Source organism: Lagenorhynchus albirostris, chromosome 1, assembly GCF_949774975.1.
Source record: "Lagenorhynchus albirostris chromosome 1, mLagAlb1.1, whole genome shotgun sequence".
In the NCBI taxonomy this organism is placed as follows: Eukaryota; Metazoa; Chordata; class Mammalia; order Artiodactyla; family Delphinidae; genus Lagenorhynchus; species Lagenorhynchus albirostris.
This window is the reverse complement of record NC_083095.1, coordinates 146,591,131-146,614,301: the sequence shown is the minus strand read 5'-3', so window position 1 is coordinate 146,614,301 and position 23,171 is coordinate 146,591,131. Positions and strand designations below refer to the sequence as shown.

General features: G+C 37.1%; 1 long non-coding RNA gene across 2 annotated transcripts; it reads right to left on the bottom strand.

Annotated features, from left to right (window-relative positions):
- Positions 1–506: 506 nt before the first annotated feature.
- Positions 507–21,628, bottom strand: LOC132532199 (uncharacterized). Of its 2 annotated transcripts, none has more exons than XR_009544353.1 (3): positions 21,247–21,628; positions 17,474–17,659; positions 507–1,126 (listed from the first exon to the last, which is right to left on the bottom strand). It is a non-coding gene; the product is annotated as an uncharacterized LOC132532199 (long non-coding RNA). The 2 variants fall into 2 exon arrangements; XR_009544354.1 differs by lacking the exon at positions 507–1,126 and adding an exon at positions 13,445–13,544.
- Between the last annotated feature and the right edge of the window lie 1,543 nt (positions 21,629–23,171).

Sequence of the window (23,171 nt, the reverse complement as noted above, 5' to 3'; positions counted from 1 at the left end):
CTCTTCTTCAGTTTCTATCTCTCTCTCTCCCTCTCCCTCTCTCTCTCTCTCTCTCTCTCTCTCTCTTCTTGATGTAGAGGAGGATTAACTCCCTCAAGTGAAGATGGTGGTGATGAGAATGATGATGATGTTGATGATGATGATGATGATTGGGTCAAGCTTATGCTAGGATATTGGTTTATTCCCTAAAGGGTCTGCCCTGGGCTTCAGTTGCTAGGATGGTACAAGATTGAAATTTAATTTCAATTTTTTGATATCATAGGAAATAAAACAAGCTGAATATTTTGTTTAAAAATTGTTTTTTTAAGGAAAAATCAGAAATGAACAAAATGATTTACGTGCAAAATTAGACATTGTTTATAATTTTTTAAACTAGAAAAACTAATTAAAAAATAAAGAACTAGAAAAATTCAATGTTCAATGATAAGAGTTTAATAAATTAAGATAATTTATACATATGGAATATTCTATATTTATTCAAAATATGTTTACAAAGAGAACATGAGATAAAATGTTGTGATATGTTATTAATTCAGACATCAGATTACAAACATATGAAAAGCATAATTTTAATTAGATAAACACTATATATATATATGTATATATTTGAAGAAAAAGATAAAGAGATTAGAAAAACATTAACAGTAGTTAGCTCTGTCTGACTGTGTAACTGGTGATTCCTATACAGTTTCCTAATTCTACCAGTAACATGGAATTATTTTGTAATCAGGAAATAAATTCAGGTTTGATAAATGCTTGTCAAGCGCATGGAATTTCATCTTGGAATTCCTCCTAGTAAAAAAATTTTTTAAATATTTTTTTGGTATTTATTGCTTCATCCCAACCACGGTTTCCAGGAAGGAATCTCTGTCATCCTGTAGCTAGTGTTTATTCATACCTCTTCACTCTTGCACCCATCAGTCTGCCTTCCAAAAAACATCCTTGATACAGTTCAGTGCATTGAAAAGAAAGTAAGCTTCAGAACGAGGCAGATCTGAGTCTGAATCCATTTTCCCATATTTCTCAGCTGTGTAATCTTCAGAAAATTCTACTTTCTCTGAGTTTCAGCTTCAGGATTTGGTGAGAATTAAATAGGGTTTCATATGCAGAGCAACCAACACAGGCCCTGGAATACAATGCATTAGTCACTAACACAGGTCATTACTTCCTTCTGCCTCTCCTTCTCTCTGCACCTCTCCAAACTTACTGATTTTTCAAGTTCCAACTCCCATTCTAGTTCAAAGTCTTTCGTGACTCTCCCTGGGCAGCATGATGTCAATTTCTAATTATGTTTTCTGGACAACTCACTTAGCACTTATACACAGATTCACGCACTTAGTGAGTACATGGCAGGTCTCACCACCCAAATAGAAGAAGCAGCCCACTCATTGCATCTAAGGCTCTAATTTATTATAAACTTTCAATCAGCAGCTTATGATGCAGAGCTGAATCTTATCAAGTTGAGTTTTGAATGCTAAAGTAAACTTATGAGTCATAATATGTGATAGAATAGTAAAAACTGCAGTCTGCAGTCATGTTTCTTCTTGTTTCACCTGGAACAGACTGAAAAGCTATCAGTGGCCCGTGGGTGGTACCTGGTGGCTGTATCTGAGTTGTCAAGATAGGATGTCACCATCCAGAGAGACAAGAGGCCTCAAAAAGCCCAGGAATAGTCCCGATTCTTGTCAGACAGTGGAAAAGTGCTAAGAACATAAATTGGTGAGAGCATTTGATAAGGTAAAGTGAAGTACTTGGGTCCTACAGCTATAATTTCTTCTCTTACAAGTCCATCAGTCAAGTAGATTACTTGGGAGCTTGGTTTCTATGGTAAGGAAGCAGAAAAAAGAGAGAGAAGAACAGAGGCACACAATAATATCTGTCTAAGGGGTGTTTCTATTAGTACTTTTCTGTCTAAAATTATTGACATGCCAAATTTAATGATTAAATCCCAAACTTTACGTCCAAATGCCTGAAATGCCCATATTTTACTTCTAAGAAGTTATGAGTTCTTTTATTCTCATATACTTACTTGTCTTCCAAGCAGTGAACAACATAAATAAAGCTATTTTTATATTTGATAATTTAAAACCATCACTTAATAATATATGTTTAATATAACATTGTTCTTTTCTTTCAAGGTCTTATTTTTTATATTCAGGAGAAAACAAACTATATTTACCTCTTCCTGCTGGTGTGTAGAATGTAAATAGGAATAAATATATAGGTAGGAATCATGTGTTGTGCTGTCAGTTGAGACTGATTTTTTTCTTCAAAAATTGAAATAAAAATGCACTGAGTGGTGCATAGGAAGAATCCCTTTTCATTACATTGTCCCCATGAATGAAAGTTGAATTGTTTGGCCTCAGTTAATTTTTTAGGAAACTTGCAAATGAAGAGGAAGGCAAGCTTTTAAGAAACCTTTGGTCATAAACATAAGATTTTGATGCCAGAGAGTAATTAGTGCTTTGTTCCTCTTTTGAATAGCAAGGGAGGGAAGGTTTTTTGGCTCTCTCTCATTCAATTCTATTGATCTGCCAAAATTTTACAGAATTTAGTAACATCTATTATTTCTTTTTACATACAGTTATCCCTATCCCTTACTTGTATTATTACCTGTTTCTTCTTTGCTTTTTTTATTTTGCATGTCATAAAAATGCTGAATTTGTACAACTTTCAGATAATTATTTTTATGAGCTCACTGCAGGTTATCTTCAGTGCTATCACAAAGCCTTCCAGTGGTCAATGAATCATACAGAATATTTCATGATTCCTCATGCAGCATTGCTGCAGAAGCATAAATCAGTCTGTAGAAATACTTTTAAACGTTGGGAGCAAAGAGCATCCTTATAACATTGTTTTTCTAATTATAAAAGCAGTACACACATTGTGAAATATTTAGAAAGTAGAAAAAAAAGCGGAAAAAAGTAATTAACCTCCTCATAAATATTTTTAATATTTTAATTTATATCTTTCTGTTATGAATGCTAACATGCAAAAATGTAGAGTTTTGTACTCTGATTTTTGTCACTTACCTCAGAAAGAGAATATTTTCCTTTGTCACCAAAGAGTTTTCAAAATTATTTAAGAATCATTTTTATATCATTGTCTGAATAAACTATAATTTAAACTGATATTGACTTTTAGACTATTTTGGGTTTTTACCTGAAAAAAAACCTAACATAGGAAAATAGAAAAATATGATTTTATGCAGTTTAATTTGGTCTGGTTACACAAATTCTCCTTCCCCCACCCCATGCCTAAGTCACACATAATTAAGATTCTCTTCTAAATTCAATGAGTTTAAAAAGTTTAATGAGCCTTTTCTGAAATAACAAAAGATAAGATTCAAGTTAAAGAAAAGCACCTTCTTCACAGGAGATGATAGTTAAATGGTAAACAACAGCTGTCACTAAACTGAGAGCAGCTAGGAAGGGTCTGTCTTTCTGTAAGATGATTCACATACTTGAACTAGAACTTCTGAACTCTAGAACAGGGTGTTCTGTGGCAAACTATGGCCCAAGGGCCAAATCCAGGCCCACGGCTGCTTTTGTATTACCCATAAGACAAGAATAGTTTTCACATTTGTAAATGGTTGAAAACAATCTAAAGAAGAATGATATTTTGGGAGGCCTGAAAATTATATGAAATTCATATTTTCATGTTCATAATAAAGTTGTATTGACTTATAGTCAACACTCGTTTGTTTAAATATTTCATTGGCTGTTTCACACTATTAACAGCAAAGCTCAGTAGCTTCTGAACAAAGCACAAAACTATTTACTATCTGGTCTTTTACAGAAAAACTTTTCAGAAAAAAGAGTCCTGCTCTAAATGATCATCAGGTTTTGAGTAAAGTAGCATTAGAAAAGTCTAGGTTCATTTTCTTTCTGCCCTCACTCTGAATCCCTTTCCTTTTACTTAGCGGTATTATTTGCTCCCATCAGGGAAATAAGGATTGTCAGTATTCATTTGCTATCAGAGTTGCCTTTGAACTTCAGGAAAGCCGCCATCTTGTTTTTGTTCACTTCTCTAAAGCTTAGTGTCTGCCACATGAAACACAAGTAAGTTCTTTAAACTTCTTGTTATCTTGAGACAGGGCAAGACCTTTACCCAATTTATTTAGTTATGGAGGAGAAGAATGAAAGATTGGGTCCTAAGTGTTATTCAATGGCATGACATGGTTTTCCCTGGAAAGCAGCCAGAACTGATGCTTATGAGGTGTTTGTCTGATGAACTGTACCCCTGTGACACTAAGCAGAGCCTGGAGGAGGTGGCAGTCCATCTTTCTAACTCAGGTTTGACTTACAAATCAGAAGAATGTGCAAAGTCCCTGGAAGCCAGACCCACCCCTAAGACAGTCTAACAAGGGAACTATAACCCCTGCTTGTTGAATAACCATTTGGAAGGTGGGATGATTTGGATTGTGGTTGAAGTGTATTATAAGATTTTCGTGAAAGCAAAATAGACCCTAGGTAACTGCTGACTGTGATGTTTGCTTTAGTAACAGGAAGTATGGGAAATAATTATTAGCTAATGTCTATAGGTTACAGAGAAACTTTCTACATAAAGGAAGCCATATGTTGAATGTATGGAAACTTCCAGCACAGCTGACATAAACAGAAAAAAAATAACAGAAATGTTGGGAGGTTGAGAGGAAGGGAACACTGTGTCAAAATGCCTCCAGGATAAAATTCCACATTCAGAAAAATAAGATGAGCCCAAATATTTGATAATGAAATTCTCTTATAATAGGATTTTATTATTACAGAAATCTGGATGTACCATGAGTTACTTCCTGCTACCCCAACTGTCCTCAACTTCAGTTTTAAAGTCAGATTGGAATTGTACATGCTCTGTACAAACTCATGAGGCTCTAAGAACTGATTTTTGTTCTGGCCATGAAAACAAATTCTACAAGAGTGTTTGACAGTGTTTACAATAAGTAAAATTCTGGGTAACTGAGGTCAGTATGAAATGTAATGACTTTGCAAAGACACAATTGCCTTGTATGTGTTACTGCATTAAATTTAAGTGACATTTTAGTTTTTCCAATTAAAAAAGTAGTATATTTATTATAGAAAAATTAATAAAAAAGAAATTTTAAATAAAACCTCCATAATCTCTCTACCCAAAGGCAACGTTACTTAAGGAGTGCTTCCTTTCAGTCTTTTGCTGTGATATTTTTTCACAGTTTTAATTATACTCAAAGTTCAGTGTAGTCTCTTGCTTTTTCACTTAACTGCATAACATAATTTCCATATAAGACATTTACAGTTATCTTGAAAAAGGCTTAGGGATGGATAGGCAACCTATTAGAATGTTTAGATATTAAGAATAAAACTAAATTCAATACCCAAAGTGCACATTTTCTGTAATCACAGAAGAAGCAAAACTTTTGTAACTTTTTTTTTTTATCTCATGAATTCTTTTTTGGCCAAGATCTTACAGTCTGAGTGAAGACCAAAACAAAACAAAACAAAAAAGTGGGGGAGGAATAGGATGGGGAGAAACCAAAAAAAAAAAAAAAGTCAAGAAAAAATGAAAAGGAAGAGAGCCAAAGAATTGAAAAGAAAATATGCCATTCCCGAAATACATCTGGTCCTGCTGAGAGTAACAGTGTTTGCGTAAATGTGTAGACAACTCCCTAAGCTGAATTTTTTTAAAGCCTACCTCTCTGATACTTATTGCATTAATCCCATGGTCCACACAATTGACATTCAATAAAGAAAAATAGACCCAGAACAGAATTCATTTTTTAAAATACTATAATCTTTTAAGTTAATATTTTATTTCACATTTTCCCTTCTTATTTCAATATTGGCAAATTAGATATGGAAACAAGGTCATGCCAGAGTGGCATGGTTGGTATTGACCTGGCAGGGAGCCGTCTCCTTGCAATGGGTCACACAGCATGGCTGTGGCCGGTCTCAGGAGTAGCACAAAAGTCATAGGATCTGATGTCAGAAGGCAGAATTCCTTTTACACTCCAATTACTTACTTACTCTCCAATTCTTTACACTGCCCAAAACAAGTTTTTCCTTGAGGTCTTCTTTTTGTGAAATCTCTGTATTAGGGCTGTGTGTGTCCCTGATACAAAACCCCAATGCCACTTGCCCTCTTCACGGGAACCAGGAGAGAAAGTAATCCGAGCTTTTCTTGGTCTACCTCAACACTGAAACATCATAACATTGAAGTGTAGATTTATAGCATGCTTTATGTATATTTTCTTAGTCCCAGGGCCCCCCTTTTCACAGATACATACACAACATGTCATGTAGAAAATATAAATCGTTGATGGTATAGGCACTTTCTTCCTTTTTAAACCTTTCCAAAGGTCTTTTTGTTAAATACACCCAGATGCCGTTTGACAGATGAGGGGCTAATTGCTCTGTGAATTACCTCTATCGATTCCTGTTTCATGTTGAGCCAAACAAACAAAAGATATTAATGCTTTGAAAAAAATGAATGATGACCTTTCTCTGCAAACACAGCTTGCGGTCTCTGATTATTGGTGATTCCAGAGAGCAGCGGTCAATGGCAATAGCTGTAACGCTATGATCACTATAATAAGCTTGCCTGACCTTCTCTGCCATGTTAAGTGGTTTAAATTTATTTGCCCAACAACAGAAGAGCTTTCATTTAAAGTCACAGAACATTCAATTCAATTTAAAGACGTAGTGTCTTCTTTCCTCTCCTTCCTTTCCTGTCCATTTCCCCACTTCAAATACCTCCATCCCAAGTTTCTGAATTGTTTTGCCATTGCAGAATAACCACCTTACCTGTGAAACCCATTCCTTCAGTTCTTGTTGGAATTCTGAATGCCATTTTCTCTTTTCACTTGTTCTTTCTTAAGACGCTAGAACATTTTGTTTCTCTCTCTGTGTAAGTTTTTTTCTGTGGATCAGGTTTGGTATTCTAGATAATATGAGCTGTATAAGAAATCAAGAATGCATATTATCTAGAACACCAAACCTGTATACTGTATAGCACTGAACTCTACTCAATATTCTATAATAGCCTATATGGGAGAAGAATCTGATAAAGAATGGATATAGGTAAGGAAATTTTGGGCTGTGTTAAATGACAATATAGATACAATCAACGGAAAAAAACAGAATGAATGAATAGTGATGCTGGGTAATAATTCTAAGAAAACCAAGAAAATTGTTGCTCAAATAAATATTTAGAAACATTCTCATTTAAGAAAAAAAAAAAAAAGGAATGAAAGAGGGTGTAGTCCTAAGTTCACTAGCCTGGGAGCCAAGAGATCCAGTTCCATTTTTGTCCTTAATTAATGAGACTTTGAATCAGCCTTTTTTTTTTAACCCCCAGAGCATGCTCATCCAACTTGGTAAATGCAGAGGACTGGGCCCAGTGACCTCAAAGCTTCTTTTCAATTGAAACATAATAATTTTCAAGATCTCTACTTAAAAAAAAAAAAAATGAAAAAAAAACCCCAAAAAACTCTTTCATGTAAATAGCAAAGTTATAACTTGGCAGTTAAGAAAACATGTTTGTGGTGCCTTTAAGGACTTCCTGAGTTTTTGTCAACAAAACTTCTTAATAGTGAACATGAGTAAACCACAAATGGCTAAAGCCTTGAATGGTTAGGAAGTGGATGCAGCCCCCCTTGGTTTAGGTGGAAATCTCTTGAAAAGGGTACCCCTGACACTTCCACCAGTTTCCTGGTAAAAGACAAGCCAAAAATACCAAGGAAGTAGTTCTCCTTAGAATAGTTTGGTCCCTGTGCTATAAGATTAAAGCAGGAAGCAAAGAGAAAAACACCACAAATAATCAAAAGGTTTCCTGCCTAAGTTTGACATTCTCAAGAAGTGAGGTCTGAATTTAGATAGAGAACTGGGTGATTTTTAAGGTGACTTTCCTTAAACATTGTCTCCTCAAGACAGTGACCAATAAAATCACCAAGCCATTCTTGAGCTATACCTGAGTTTGCCATGTTAAGAACCTCATGGAGTATAAGAAAATGCGAGATATGGTTCCTGACCATGTCAGATTCCTCGCTCTGCCCTCAAAGCAGCAGGATCTTTCTCAGCAATAGGATATTTGCAAACGCTGCATGCTTTCTCAACATAGAATGCCTTTCCATCTTTCTCCCCTTCAAAATCCAAACCTAGGGGCTTCCTAATCCCTACTTACTCTTTAAAATTTTTCTAGGCTTATCTCTCCTCTGCCAGAATGCCTTCCATAACACCCTATGGGTTTCATCATAGCACTGAGAATATACTTTCATCTCAGCACTTTGCAAATCTATATGATTTGCTACTCCTTTGTCTCACTCCCCTAGAAGTTCACCCTTTGTGTCTCAGGCTGTTGCCACAGAAGTTGGGTCTTACTAGGTGTCCAACTGATGCTGGAGGATGGATAATGAATGAGTCCTACTGTATCAGGTAACTATTTCTGTAAAACAAGCCACTCTAAAAGGCAGTGGCTTTAGACAGCCATTGTTTATTATCACTTGTGAAGATGTAGGTCACCTGGGGCTTGGTTGATCAAAGCCGAGCTTGGCTGGGATGACTCCATTATCTGTGTTTTTCAGTTTCCTCTTGGAACCTGGTATGTGCTCCTCAAGGCCACAGCAGAAGCACAAGAAGGAAAGCAGAAACTCCCAAAGCCTGTTGAGGCATACTATCATTTCCACCTTGTTCTTTTGGCCACAGCAAGCCACATGGGGAACCTAAGTCAAAGGACAAGTCGATACACTCTTCTCCTTTAGTCACATGACAAGGTCACATACTAAAGGGTATGGGTACAAAGAGAGATGAAAAATCAGTCTCAGTCATGAATCCAAACCCATTAAGAAGGAAATACTGACAACCATATTAAGATAGGAATAGAAAATTGGTTACTCATCATTAAAGCCATTTGGCCAAACTCCAGTGTCATCTCCTTTATTCTCATATCACCAGCCCATAGCCCAACCATTTAATGACCTATGTGGTCCATAAATATTTACCAAATTAGATTGGATCATAGACAGTAAATAGAGTAATCAGAATTGGAAGAATCCTGATATCTTCATTTTTATTTTTTTTTTAATTAAAGAAAATAGGTATGGTGGTCAGATGTGTTATGAATACAAAACAAAAAGCTTTAAACACAAAATGTTTGTCCTTTATGAATGAAGACACTTTTACGCCATATTTCACTATGGAACTTGGTTTAAAAATGTTCAAGGCCCTAATAGTAGCTCACACAATAACCTTCTTTTCACTTTTAAACAAGCTTGGAGAAATGTCCTGTAGGCATTGCTGGGGCTTCTTCTTTAGAGAGTTTCCGCTCAACTCACTGCGTTGGTGTTAAACCTCTAATGTCCAGGCGTTGATTTACTAGGAAGAGCATAGTTCACTTAAAAGCAGAAAAAGCCCTGGCAGTAATCAAGCCCTGTGAATTCCTGGCCCTTTTCCTTGAAGGCCCAGTGGGACCCACTCAACTGGGCCAACCCCACACTATGCACACTGGATTGGTGGTCCTCTTATCATAGAAAATTCCACCAGAGCAGCCAAAAAATACAAAAGGAAGCACATAAGAGAAAAAAAAAAGTGAATATAATATACAGGCCTGTGGATTGAGTTTTATGAAAAGAAAAAAATAAGGAGGGGAATTTTTCTTAGCTCTTTTTCAAAATTCATTGGACAAGAAATAATGGGACAAATGACATCAAATATAATAGCTTTACTATTTTTAATGATGCTACGAGGACAACTTTAAAATGTCTCTCCTCATTTTCCCCTATAATCGGATCATTTAAATGTGACTATTTGATCAATAGAATCATACATTTTCCCATGATTTTACATTTCATTTCCTATGCTGAAGAGTTTGTGTTTATTAAAGGTATGCAGATCCAAATATTCCCAACATTTCTTTCTTGCTTGACTTTAGTTTGTAAATATGTATGGTATCAGAACCCTGCCCTAGCTGAGAAACATGAAGTTCCTGGAGGAAACAGGATTCTTATGGTCGTTGTTTATTAAACCCACCAACATTTCAGAATCTAGTCCTTCAGTTTCAGAAAAGATTAGTGAAAGAAGAGAATGTGCTTTCTTGCTTCGCCCTGCCCAGTCTCCTGGATTTGTCTGTGTGTTTCAGCATGTAGAGTCTTCTTTACATGGGAGCAGCTCCAGCATTTTAATTTCTCCACATCTCTGCTTATAATTCCTCTCTATATTTTCTGCTGAGAGAACTTTTAAGTAATCAGCTGAGAGTGTAAATGTTGAATCCTGATACCATTTGAGCAAAGGAACTGTGACAGAGTTCTCATGGTCATCAGTAAAATTCTGTCCAATGTAAGACTGGACCTAGGAAATGCAAAAATCCCTAATAAATGTCAGACAGGGCTCAACTTCTTATCTGTTGCCTATGAAATGTTAGAAAAGAAATGAGTTTGTTGCTAGGAATTGATATGATCCAACGTTCTTATTCATTCTTTTCTGTTCTATCATTTACTCTAATGTTGGGTAAGACACTCGTTGAAAATGTGGGCAGGGGACAGGGAATTGCCAGAAATGGGAAACCATGCTGCTTCACAAATATTCACAGCTGCAGCTTTCTGTAGCCACGCTCCATTTTCCAGTGGACTTTAAAAGAAAAATTCATGTTATTTTGCCATAAAAGGGAATAAGTTCTTAAGTCCAGCTTCCCAAAGACCTCAGACACGAAATTACCACAGCACTCCCTAAGGTCCAGAGTACAGAATTTTCCTCCCCTCCCACATGCCTATCCCTAAGAAAAGAGTTTTCCCACTAGATAAGATAATTAAAAGCATTCTCAGAATAGAAAACAAAACATGTATGGCTTGGACATGAGCCTATTTTCAGGCATAATCAATTTATTGCATATTTACAGTTTGGTATTCCAACAGCTGTGAAACTATTATATGTGGGATTTAATGGCTTAGTGGAATCAATAAATAAAGTGTACAAGAGTAGTTGTGTGTGTGTGTGTGTGTGTGTGTGTTTTATTATTCTGCCTACCTCTGATTTGTAAACTAACTTCACGGAGAATCCTTAAAAGGCACAATACACCAGCCCATGTGAAGTCATTGGTTATCTCTGAGCTGGAACCTGTTTTTTTAAATCCTGTCTAGGTAAATTACCTTTCCAGTGCAGGGTATTTCCTTTTAGGAGATTCCTTGGGAAGGGCCTCCAGGGAACTGAGTAACTTTTTAATGGTTCACTCAGATTAAGAGGAAGGAAATGTGAACTCCTCTCGGGGGAGGCACCACACTCGAGGCTGTCTGCATCCTGTAATTCTTCCCGAGTCCGTGAATCATACTTTTAAGACGCCTTTTCAAGGGCATTTGCCTTCCTTTAAGAGAAGGCCAACACAGAAAAGACAAGGTTTAAAATAGGTCTCAATCAAGCTTTAGTGATAAAAACAATTGCCTGATTCTCCCCGTCTGTCCAGAGAAGGTCTCTCTGCATCCTTTACCTGCATGCTGCCCCTCACCTTGCACAGTACTTGACTGGATTACTTTTATACTTATTTTGCTTTCAGAATTAAGATGATTTCTAATATCATCTAAGAGTCTCTGAGTTATAATTCTGGACCATGTTGTCCATTACAACCAGCCTTTGAGACTGATTTCACTTACGCTGTAAGAATTTGAAGAAATGAGCTATCATAAGAAGCTTTCTCCAAGTATCTTTAGATAGAAATCTTGCTTTTAAAACCATGTCTTTATTTAATAAAATATCTTGTATGTAGGCAAATATAGACTATGTTTGCACCTTTTCCCAAAAAGCAAGAACACTTCTGAAAATAGTGTTGGTACTGGGTAGAGTTGAACAGGGATTGAAGCATGAGATCATTCAAAATTTCTGTACAAGAATGAAGTAACAAGAGCATATTTCTAAAAGGCAATATCAATTGTATTGCAGTATCAATAGTATTGCAATATTAGTTACTCAGTGAATAAACTGTATTTTATTGATCATATACTAAACAGCAACTTCTAATTTTTTAAGCTACTACAGAGAATGGAAAAGCCCTATAAAAATATGCAAAAGGACAAATGTGCAATGATAAGGCATACTCATGTGAACCCTAATGTAAACTATAGACTTTGGGTGATAATGATGTGTCAACATAGGTTCATCGATTGTGACTAATGTATCACTCTGGTGGGGATTTTGGTAATGAGGGAGGCTAGGCATGTGTGGAAAATCTCTGTACATCCCACTCAATGTTTCTGTAAACTTAACGCTACTCTAAAAATATTAAAATCTTTAAAAAAACTATCCAAAATTAAATTCAAATTATATTAACAAAATGCTCTGTGTTGGTTTGTATAGATCTCCTATACAATCTCCTGTTTGTGATTTCTTAATTTAAGAGTTTCTAGGAAATCAACATTTATTTATTTGTGTGTGTGTGTGTGTGTGTGTGTGTGTGTGTGTGTGTGTGTGTGTTTTGTTGGCTGCCTCTCTATGGGAGCCAACCTGTACTGACTTGAACTCATATGTTGCAAAATGTAACCTGGGCTGAATAAGGTCTATGTAGTCTTTATGTCCATTTAGTGTGAGTGTTCATATGTGTTTTTGCAGACATATTCATGTATGCCACGCCAGACCCCACTGGTGATGGGGGGTAATGTATGGATATATGCACCATGTTACTTCCAAAAATCCTAACAGTTCTGACTTATGAAACACATTTTACCCTAAGACTTTTGAACAGGAGATTGTGGACAAAATACATAGAAAGACAGAAAGTAGGAAAGGAAGAAAAGAGCAGAAAAGGGAACAGTTTAGTTCTATTTTATCTCTTCCCTGATTTTTTTGGAGATTTGAGTCCTAGGTGTCCATGCAGATCTCCATTACTATAATGGTCACTTTTTATTGAAATTTATTGTCAGTAATAAAGTACAAAACCCTAGAAACATAATTGTGTTTTCTACTCACATATATATCTTAGAGGTTTTTTTTTTTTTTTTTTTTTTGTGGTACACGGGCCTCTCACTATTGTGGCCTCTCCCGTTGCGGAGCACAGGCTCCAGACGCGCAGGCTCAGCGGACATGGCTCACGGGCTCAGCCGCTCCGCGGCATGTGGGATCTTCCCAGACCGGGGCACGAACCCGTGTCTCCTGCATTGGCAGGCAGACTCTCAACCACTGCGCCACCAGGGAAGCCCACTTAGAGGTTTTTATATGAATGCTTATAGCCCACATTTTGTTTCTATAGTTCTATTGCAAGAGAGTACCTGGAAACATGTCCTTCTTTCCTCTTATCCACTGATGTCTATGATTGTATGGTTCATTGCTTTAGAATAAAACGACAACAAATATGTCTGAAAGCCAAGTGTACATTCAATTTTAGCAAACTTAGGCCCAAGGAAATAGCCCAACTAATCATGTCTTCTGGGTTTAAATTTTAAACATTAAACTTATGTTCCTATGCACGTACCTCAACATGTTAAGATCCCATTAAAATAAAGAAGCCAGACACTTAATTGTGTGTTGAAGGTTTCCAAGCCATACTGCCGGCCAATAGATGGAGGTCCAAGTAACATTACACCTGTAACTCTGAAAGAATGTCTTAGATAAGTAGTCATTCAAACATGAGGCGCAACTGGTTAAGTTTAAGTTTTAGAAATATTTTCTTTTCTCTCCTTTTGGCTCCTTTGCCCCAGTCTTCAGTTTAAATATCTCCTGTTTTTCTTTGCCAACCATTGGATTCTTCCATATACTTGCATACACTCCATACACACTGAACAATGCTTGAGGGGTGAGGCAGTTTTCTTAATTATCCAATCTCATCCAATTCAAGACAAAGGGCATTTTGCATTTAACAACATGCTGAAAAAATACATAATATTTTTAAAGACACTAGAGTTTTTTACCAATCTAGATTTTTAAAGAAATGTAATCTTTTATTTACCTAATCATAGTGAATAAAACAATTAGTACGTTTTTTTGAACATAAGCATCACAGCAATATGGGCAAAGATATTGAAAGATGAAGTGGTAGATTTTATTTCTTTGAATCGGTGGTTGTCTGAGATGGCAAAACTGAGAGATAGCCTTCTCCATCCATGATAACTTCCGTATGTTGTGGTTTTTGAGGTAAACCCGAGTGTTTATGTGGTGGGAACATGATGGGAGACAGAACTTAGACACGTTCCCTTCCAGCCATCCTGAACCACAGTGTCGTTCTCTGTAAGGTGGTAGTAACAATAACTCCCTCACCGAACTAATGGGAAGATGACAGGAAATTTATCAGGCAAATTTCCTGGAGACCTCCATCTCTGGTAGCCTCTGCACGATAGAAATTGCAAGGTTATCAGAGGCCAAAATTCTCGACCATCAATTAATTTCATCAAATGTTACTATGTTAATTTTCTTTACAAATATTATTACTGACAGGTTAGTCCTTTCAGAGGGCCTAAATCAGGTGCTAGGGAGACAGTTCTGAATGAAGCAATGTTGAAGGCTTTGAAGTGTTTGGGTGTAGGAAAATTGTCTTCCTCATAAAATGTTGAATGTTTAATTCAGTGTGAAAGAGTAAAAAACGTGAGGCTAAGGACTGAAAGCATAAATTAGGAGTTTGTTGTTGAAAAGGAAGGAGGGAAGGAGGGAAGGAAGAAAGGAAAGAAGGAAGATCAAGGAAAGACATTCCAGTCTCCAAGATCCTCATTAAATTTTTTTCCCAATGCTTGAGAATTGAAAAAAAGACATCATAGGCAGATTCTAATATTCTAAAACTGCAATCCAATTGCATAAAAGCATAAATTTAAATCTAAATCATTTGGGACAAAATATTTAAATATCCTCTATTTTTGTTTAGTGCTGATATCTATAAAAATCAGTTCTGTTACACAGATCTATATTATAGAGATTATATATACAAATATTTTATTACTTATGCATAAAACATGATTTGTTGGGGGATATAAACTATGGCTTTCTCAGGTATCACTGCTACTTGATTGTTCTGAGTATTGGCTTTCTGACAGGGTTTGGAATGAAGCCATTTTTATTAATTTAGTTATTTTTTCTGATATAAAAGGCCGTCTATCATGTTAATGATGTATTGGTCTGCGGTCCCACCGAACAATAATTACAGAATGTTCCTAATAGTAAATCATTTGTCACAATCACAGCTCAGTACAACAACCTTTTGTTGAGCAGTGGAAGACATTATCCCAATAGCAATATACCTTTATGTGGACCCGTTAGAGGAAGCTAACACCCAGCGCCCTGCAAATCCCTGAGTTTCAAGTCTGAAATGACCTCCCCAAAATGTCAGCTTGGGGATGTGCACATGTCCTGCTGAATTTCCTGCAGTCAGCCTATCTGATTAGATGGAACCAAAACATTCTGCTGAGGATGGAATAGGCTAGGTTCCAAAAGAATCTAAAAAAAAAAAGCTCTCCTCTGAAAAAGTGGCAAAGCAAAATGATCAGAAAGGGGAAAATGTTAAAGATTTTACTAAACTCTATTTTTAGGAAGAGCTGGACAAAGAAAGCTTCCAATATCCCACCCTGCCCCATCCCCCACCCCCAAAATTAGAATTAACAAGAAGGCATCAATATCTAAATTAAGTGAAAGTCACATCATAAAAATGATCAGGCTCTGTTTTGTAAAGAGTCACAACTTGATTTCAGTTATTGCTAAACAATACTTGTAAATAATAAAAGCAAATATTACTGAGTATTTCTACCTGCAGGAACTGTCGGTTTTCTTGCTGCTATTCCTCCCTCTCTCTCTCTTTTCTAAGTAGACTTGATTTTTTACAATAGTTTTAGGCTCCCAGCAAAACTGAGAGGAAGGTACAGAGAGTCCCCACACACCCCCGCACCTCACAGGGTGCACAGCCTCTCCCCTCTATCAATAGCCTCCACATTTGTTACAATTAATGCACCTACATTGACATACAATCATCACCCAGAGGACACCGCTTGCATCAGGACTTCTTTTAAGCAAAAACTTTGAGATGAGCTCCGTTTTAGAAAAGAGGACACAGAGGCACAGAAGAGTAAAGTCAGCTGTAAACTGTGGAGGGAAAGAAGGGGGATTTCTGAGATTTTGCCAATTTCAAATCCTACCCCGATTGATTAACCACTGCTCATTATTGAGGTAACAGTGAAATAAATGGACATCATTTGTCCAGCACCCATACATTTATTGATTTTTGCCAAGGTGATGTCAACCACGCTTGTTGGGCAACAGTATCCTCCTTTCATAGACAAAGTAACCAAACTTCAGAGGAGGGGAAGCCAGGATTTCAATCAAGGTGCTTTGACATGAACCTGCACTATGTCATACTGCCTCTGTCCCTGGGATTCTGCAGGAAAAGCTGCCATGGAGCTGCTGACAAATAATTGAGTCATGGCTTGCTTTGCTGGAGTGACTGTGTTTTTTATAACATTGATATCCAAACCAGAAATCCACAGATTTTATCTAAAAAACAACAACAACAACAACAACTTTAAAGTAGATTTCTATTTTTAATTTTTCTAAATATGTGGATTTTTGGTTAGAAATTTTATTGAGGATGGAATGGAATGAGTGTATACATAGGAAGAGATTCTAAAATACTTATTCACTAAGCCTGGTGATTTGAAAATAGCCTAGCCTCAAAGTCAATTAAAATATAAAGGGTACGGTTTGGGGCAGGGGGAGCCATAGCTGTGAAATGCCTCTAAAAGGCCATATAACAGAATAAAGAGGTTTTCCTTAAGCATCAACAATGGAAATTGTTCTAGAAGTGTACGCAGAGGAAGATGGTGAAGAGTGTAAAGCCCATACTTTCCAATTCTCTTTGGGTTTTAAAAAACCTCTAATAGAGCTCTTTGCCCCCAAAGTGAATTTGTGAGGTTCAAATTAGCATTAAATGGAATAATTTGCATGTACCTTCTCCCTTCAGATGTTTACCATGTTTTTTAATATCTAGAATTCTGTTAAAGGTATCTGAGGATTCAGCAAGCATGGCTTGCTTTGGATTTTTAATATCAAATTCCAAATAATGATTACTTAGTATAGTAAAATGCATATTCCTATAGATTTTTGACAGCTACTGGTAACAACGAAGAAGTCCTTGGGCGAAGCTTGAAGGCCAGTATCAAAGGACACCAGGGGACCAGAAGGATGGGTTTTGCCAAGCCTTGCATCCCTTTTCCTCCTGTTCACTAGACAGCCTGTCTACAGAGCTTACAGCATCTTCTCTAAGGAACCCGGTTCAAACACACAGGCATCCTTGACGTGGGTACTGCTTTTCCAAAGGGGAGAAGGTCCCTTAAAAAAATCAGAAGGCTTCCTCTTGCCCCAACCCCGATGTCCCCTACCCCTATGTTCTGTCCAGAAGAAAAATCCCTCAGCCGCAATGGTTGTTTTTATTAAATTCTCCTCAATAAAAAGCTCAGGCAGGATTTATTAGGTACTCAGGGCGGACGTTTAGTATTTTGCCAGTTATTAAGTGAAAATCAATAGAAAGCAAAGAAAATGGAACTCACTGCACTGTTAGCGCACCGGTGTCGCCCAGATATTATGTCGGCTGTCTCGTAGATTCATGACAGACGAAAGAGGCTGGGAGAGAACTTTCTGCTTACATTGCATGTGCCAAAGTGGGGTTATTCATTAGAGCAGGCAGCCGGCCAGATGGATTTCCAGTTCAGGTTTACCATTTATCTTTAAAACGCCTGTATCGAGTGAGAAAGAACACTGATATTATGTGATATCAATGGCAGGTTTATGTATCTAAATCAGGATTTATTGTTATTTTGTTCCAAAGACCTTTTTTTCTCAAGAAATACCATTTCACTGGAAGAAAATAATAGCTAAAATCTTGTCAAAGATAACCTTTCATGCTGTCCGCGCACCACTAGCTGTAAAACAAATAGAACCCAGTATATAAATAGTTTTAACCACATCCTTACAAATCATTTCTTCTGAATCTATTCCCCCCATTTCAATATGTGTGCATGTGTGTGTGTTTAAATACCGCAAACATGATTTTTGGTCATTTGATGTTTTCTTTGACAGGAGTTTAAATAATGCTAGCAATTGTTTGAGTCGTGTTTAAAAGGTTTAGCAGGTTTATGTCCTTCGGTGGAATGCTACTTTTTCAAAAAGCATGCTTTGGAAAAGCAAAGTGGTCTGCTCTTATTCTTTTCTTCCCCCACCTTAGAATAAGCTTTAGAGTCAAAAACACTGATCACTTTTTTTTTCAAACTATTTGAGGGTCTTCAAAAGCAGGGATGTGTTTTCCTTTCACTTGAATGGATTTTTTTCGATAGCCTCTGGGTTTTTGATTCCTTCTCATTTAAAAGCCAGTTTATAGCCAACCTGATCAGGTTGGATCTTCTGTCAGTCTTGCTAAGTAACTAAGCTGGCCAAATGCCAGGGTGAACCACTGTACTCTCTTCATAAATTGCTCGGAAGAAAGAATATAATCCATGTATTTGTAAAGTGTCATTAGTGACACGATGAGGAGGAAAAACTGATATCTGGGTTTTGATTGAAGCAGTTGCTAATAGGAACTTGTGAACATATTTTAAGCCTCCTTAGTTTTACTCTTTTTTTTTTTTCTTTATGTTTGGGAAAAGAGACTGTAAATTTAGCTCTATGTAGACGAATATTAGACAGTAGCCAAATATAGATGCTTACTTAAAGATCAAAATGCACTTAAATGACACCAACTTAGAACAATTCTCTAAACATCAACTAAAGCTTTTTGCTTCTGTTGAACAAAAGTGATGTTATATTACAGAGAAAAAATAATAATAATAATAGAAGTATATAAAAGGATTAAGAAATATTTGTTTTTACTGATCTCCTTCTTTATCGAACCAGGTGAATTCATCAATGTTTACTAGAAATCCCTTCTTGTATTTTCCTATTTAGACATGGGGACCGGTTTTTCTCTTTTTAAATGTGCCAACAAGCCAAACTGCATTTGCAACATAGATGCTATCCTCAAATAAAAACATGGGAGGATCTTTCTACTTTTCCCGTTTCTTTAGAAAGGTCATGCTTAACTTTTCCTGTGTTTATAAAAGTCTGTATGTACTTATGTGTATGTGTCTGGACCTGTTCATGGGGAGTCAATACAGAGCAGTGTGGTTAAGAAGTGGGCTTGAGAACTACATTGCATAAGTTCAAATCCCAGCTCTGTCATTCACTGGCCATACGATTTGGGCAAGTTGTTATAGACGTGTACCTCAATTTTCTCATCTGTATAATGAACATAATAATCTTATAGATTTCTAACCAGGAATAAATGGGTCAATATATATAAACTTCATAGAGTATTACTTGCCTAGTATTAAATCCTCTGAATGTACAAAATCCAGAACATAAAGTTTCCCCTTTTAATACTTTAGTTTTTTTAACAAAATAGAATGTAGTCCCACTGGGAACTCAATGAATCCTCCATTTTCCTATTTACCCATGTATTTGGACTCTGCAGAAAGATATAAAGTCTTAAGTTTCAGTCATAATGAGAAGCCCACTTAACCAAAATTTTGTATTAAATACATTTGCTTTAAAAGAAGCTTTTTTTGATGGTATCAACATTCAATCTGAAATAATAACAACAACAACGATAATGATAATAGTCAAGCAGGATAACTAAAATACTGATTTGCTAGTAGCTGTAGTGATACAGTAATCATGAGGCTTAATGTCTGAGTGGGGACCTACTTATAGATACCATCTTAATTTGTTGAAAACAATGTCTGGTTATTTCATTATCTAACAATCAACATCAGTAACACATGCAGCTATGAGAAAGAACTGATACTGCTAATTAATATGACTTGGGCAGTCAGAAAACGAAAACATTGGAGCCAAGAAAAATCCAAGTCAATGACTTGGATCCCTTGCTCCTGTACATCATGTCACTTGAACACCTGCCAAGACTGCTTTACTTTGACTTTACAGAGTTAACCCACTAGGCTTTCATCTTGCTTCCCCTCTGAACTTTAGGTTTCTTAATTGTACAGCGGGTGTACTCTGCCTTCTTTCTTCTCACTCCAGTGAAGAGCTGAAGGAAGAGAGTGGAAAGCACTTATTAAAAGAAAACAACACTTTCTATAGTCAGGCTGATGGGAAAATTGGTACAATTTTAAAACACAGTGCTGTTATGAAAGAGTAACTATTGTCTACTTTCATGCCTGTCCCTGGGTACTCCATATTCTTTCAACAAAATTGTGTGGGCATTAACAACAGGGAGGTGCACAGTGTAAGTTCTGCAATTAGGCTGCCTGGCCTAGCACCCACTCTTCCTCAAGATCTGCAAGACCTGAGCTAGTGATTTACCTCTCTGGGCCTCAGGCTCTTCATTTACCCTGTTGAGGTAACAGCTAGTCCCCACTTACGTACTGAGAAAAATAGTACTTACTCATGTATTAAGTGAGGTCATACACCTAGTAAATACTCAATGAATACTTTTGTTACGATTTGTTCTCTAAGGGGGCAATATATGCTTGTCAATACTCTGATAAGTCCCTGACCTCACTGAGTTCATGGTTGATCAGGAAATTCAGATAAGCACCCAGGCAACTTCCATATGGTAGGATATTGGAGAGGACAACCTCACTGTTCTTTAAGGCTCTGGGTGGGGGTAAGAAAGACTTCCTTGTGGAGGTGATATCTAAGCTGAAAATTTAATGAGGTCATAAGGTAGTGATCTTCGGATCACTGTAGACCTGTGATGTCCAAGGGAGATCTCTGCAGGGATGGAATGATCAATAGTAGCACCATCCAAGATGGTGGCCACTAGCCACGTAACATGATTGAGTGCTAGAAATGTGCCGAGTGCACACTCCATTTTCACTGTCATTTAATTTTATATTTTTTAATTTCAATTTCAATAGTCACTTGTACCTAGTGGCTTAAGTACTGAGCAGCATAGCTCTAGACAAGAGGGGAAAACATATGTAAAGGTCCAGAGGTGAGGGAGTTCTTAAACATTGAAGAACTGATATTTTGAAGAGCAGATTCATGAAGGATGAGATCTTTGGAAATTAGCAGAGGCAATGCATGGCTTACTGAAAAGTTCAAGCTTCCACTGAGGGCCATGGAAAGCCATTGAAATGACAGTAAGAAGGAGAGAGATGTGATCAGATTGGCATTTTAGTAAAACCACTTCAACTGCAGTTAGTATAATAGCTAGAACAATTAACATTTTATAGTTAACCTTTTCTGATAACTCGACCTCATTTAATCTTCCAGTAAACTATATGAGATAGATCTATAACATCTCCTTTTATCCATCTTTACTTACCTGTCTTCAACTTAGCAACTTATGTTCATACCACGACTCCCTCTCAGAAGACAGAGTTGATAAAAGTAAAACATTCACATGATATTTGTGCACAAATTCAGGCATGAGAATGTTTGATGAATCAATTTGGAAATGGCACCAGTTTACTTCCAAAGAAATATTTAAGAATCTTTTTCCTAAATGTGACCTGCTTTGGAGGTGCAAATCCATCATCCACCCGTGGGCTCACGGGCTGCCCAGCACTCCTGGCACATGAATTATCTCCTCCAGCTGTTGGCGGTGAGAGGGCTGAGCTTTCCCGTGCACACAGGAGCCGTGGTGATGATGGAGCAGCCTCGACTTGCTTCACGAGCATTTCCTTTCACTCACGCATCCATCTCCATCCTCTCCTCCCAGAGAAGTTGAAAGGAGAACCCGGCCTAGACAAGGCTAGCCAAGGCCATATGCTGACAGCCCATGCTGACCTGACTCTCCATGTTAGGTCTGCAAAGATAAAAGATGGCACCCTTCCAAGTGGAAATGAGGAAGGAGCACAGCCTTCCCAGGCTGAAACCACCTTCTTCCCGTCTCTGTCTCTCTCTCTCTCTCTCTCTCTCTCTCTCTCTCTCTCTCTCTCTCTCACACACACACACACACACACACACACACACACGAAACTTTCATTCAGCAATTCTTTCAGTTAAAACATTTCAAAAACACACTAACATCTAATTTTATTAGATCGAGTCATTTTTTCTCTCTCTCTCTTTTAAGGAGGATTACTCATAAAATCATCCTTCCTTAAAAAAAAAAAAGACAGGGAATGTAAATGCTGCACTAATTTAATTACACACTGGCTCTGTAAGACACTAATGTAAATATTCTGGTGAGGAGGCCTAAGACACTTGAAGTAATTACTTAAGGACTCCCTTTCAAAGAATCTCTCCCTTTTTTATTAAATGCCTTTTAACATTAGCACTTTCTTCCTGACAAATTAAATGAAATTTCATTACTCTCCCTGACTTAATGGCATGAGGCTCCTGCTGAGGTGTGAGTTAACCCTCCCTGGACAGCTGACAAGGGAGCCTCCATTCAGTCAAAACGCCAGTGTCCTAACACACAAGAGAAAGAAGGCCCCGAAGAATCCTTTGTGTTTTCAGCAGAGCATCCAGAATCCTTCATCTCTTCGATGTTTTTTCAGCTCTGAGCCTTACAAAAATCTAAAAAACAGTAATATTGCTGTTTCCCAGTCTCCTCAAGTTCACAGCAAAAAAATTAAAAAATTAAAATAAAAATAATATCATCAGCTGAGACCCCATGATGGCCATATCAAGGACTATAACAATAGCAAACAGTTACAGATTACCTATTAAATACCTTCCAAGCAAGTTACCTCTTTTAACTCATTTAAGCCCTCACAAAAATACTATAAGGTAAATACTGGTTTACCCCACTATCTGAAAGTAGAGCATTCCTATGAAAACTTTTGTAGACTGAAATAGTGTAAACTGAAGAGGCAATTACCTTAGGACACGACTTGCTAATGGATGTACAAAATACATCGAGATAAAGCACAGATGCTCACAGACACAGTTCAAAGCTATGGAGCCTGGATGCTGAGATGCGGTGTGTAGTTCCTGCGGAAGGAGCTTGGGGGAGCTGTTCTCTCTAACCAGGGTGTGGGCTGCCTCCAGAAGTGCTCTCTGCAAAACAAATGCTGAATACTAATTTCACTCTTTGTCTTTTTTTCCTAAAAGCAAAACTTCTCTTCAAATTTCTTTCAGTTAATGAAAACAGATAACTTGTGCAGTCTTTCATAAAAGTAAAATGGTGTAAAGCAAACTTTCAAAACTCGGGGAATACCAAAACAATTGATATTCCCACTCTAAATTGAGGAAATGAATGTACAGAGTGGTTAAGCAACTGACCTGGGGTCACAGAGCTAA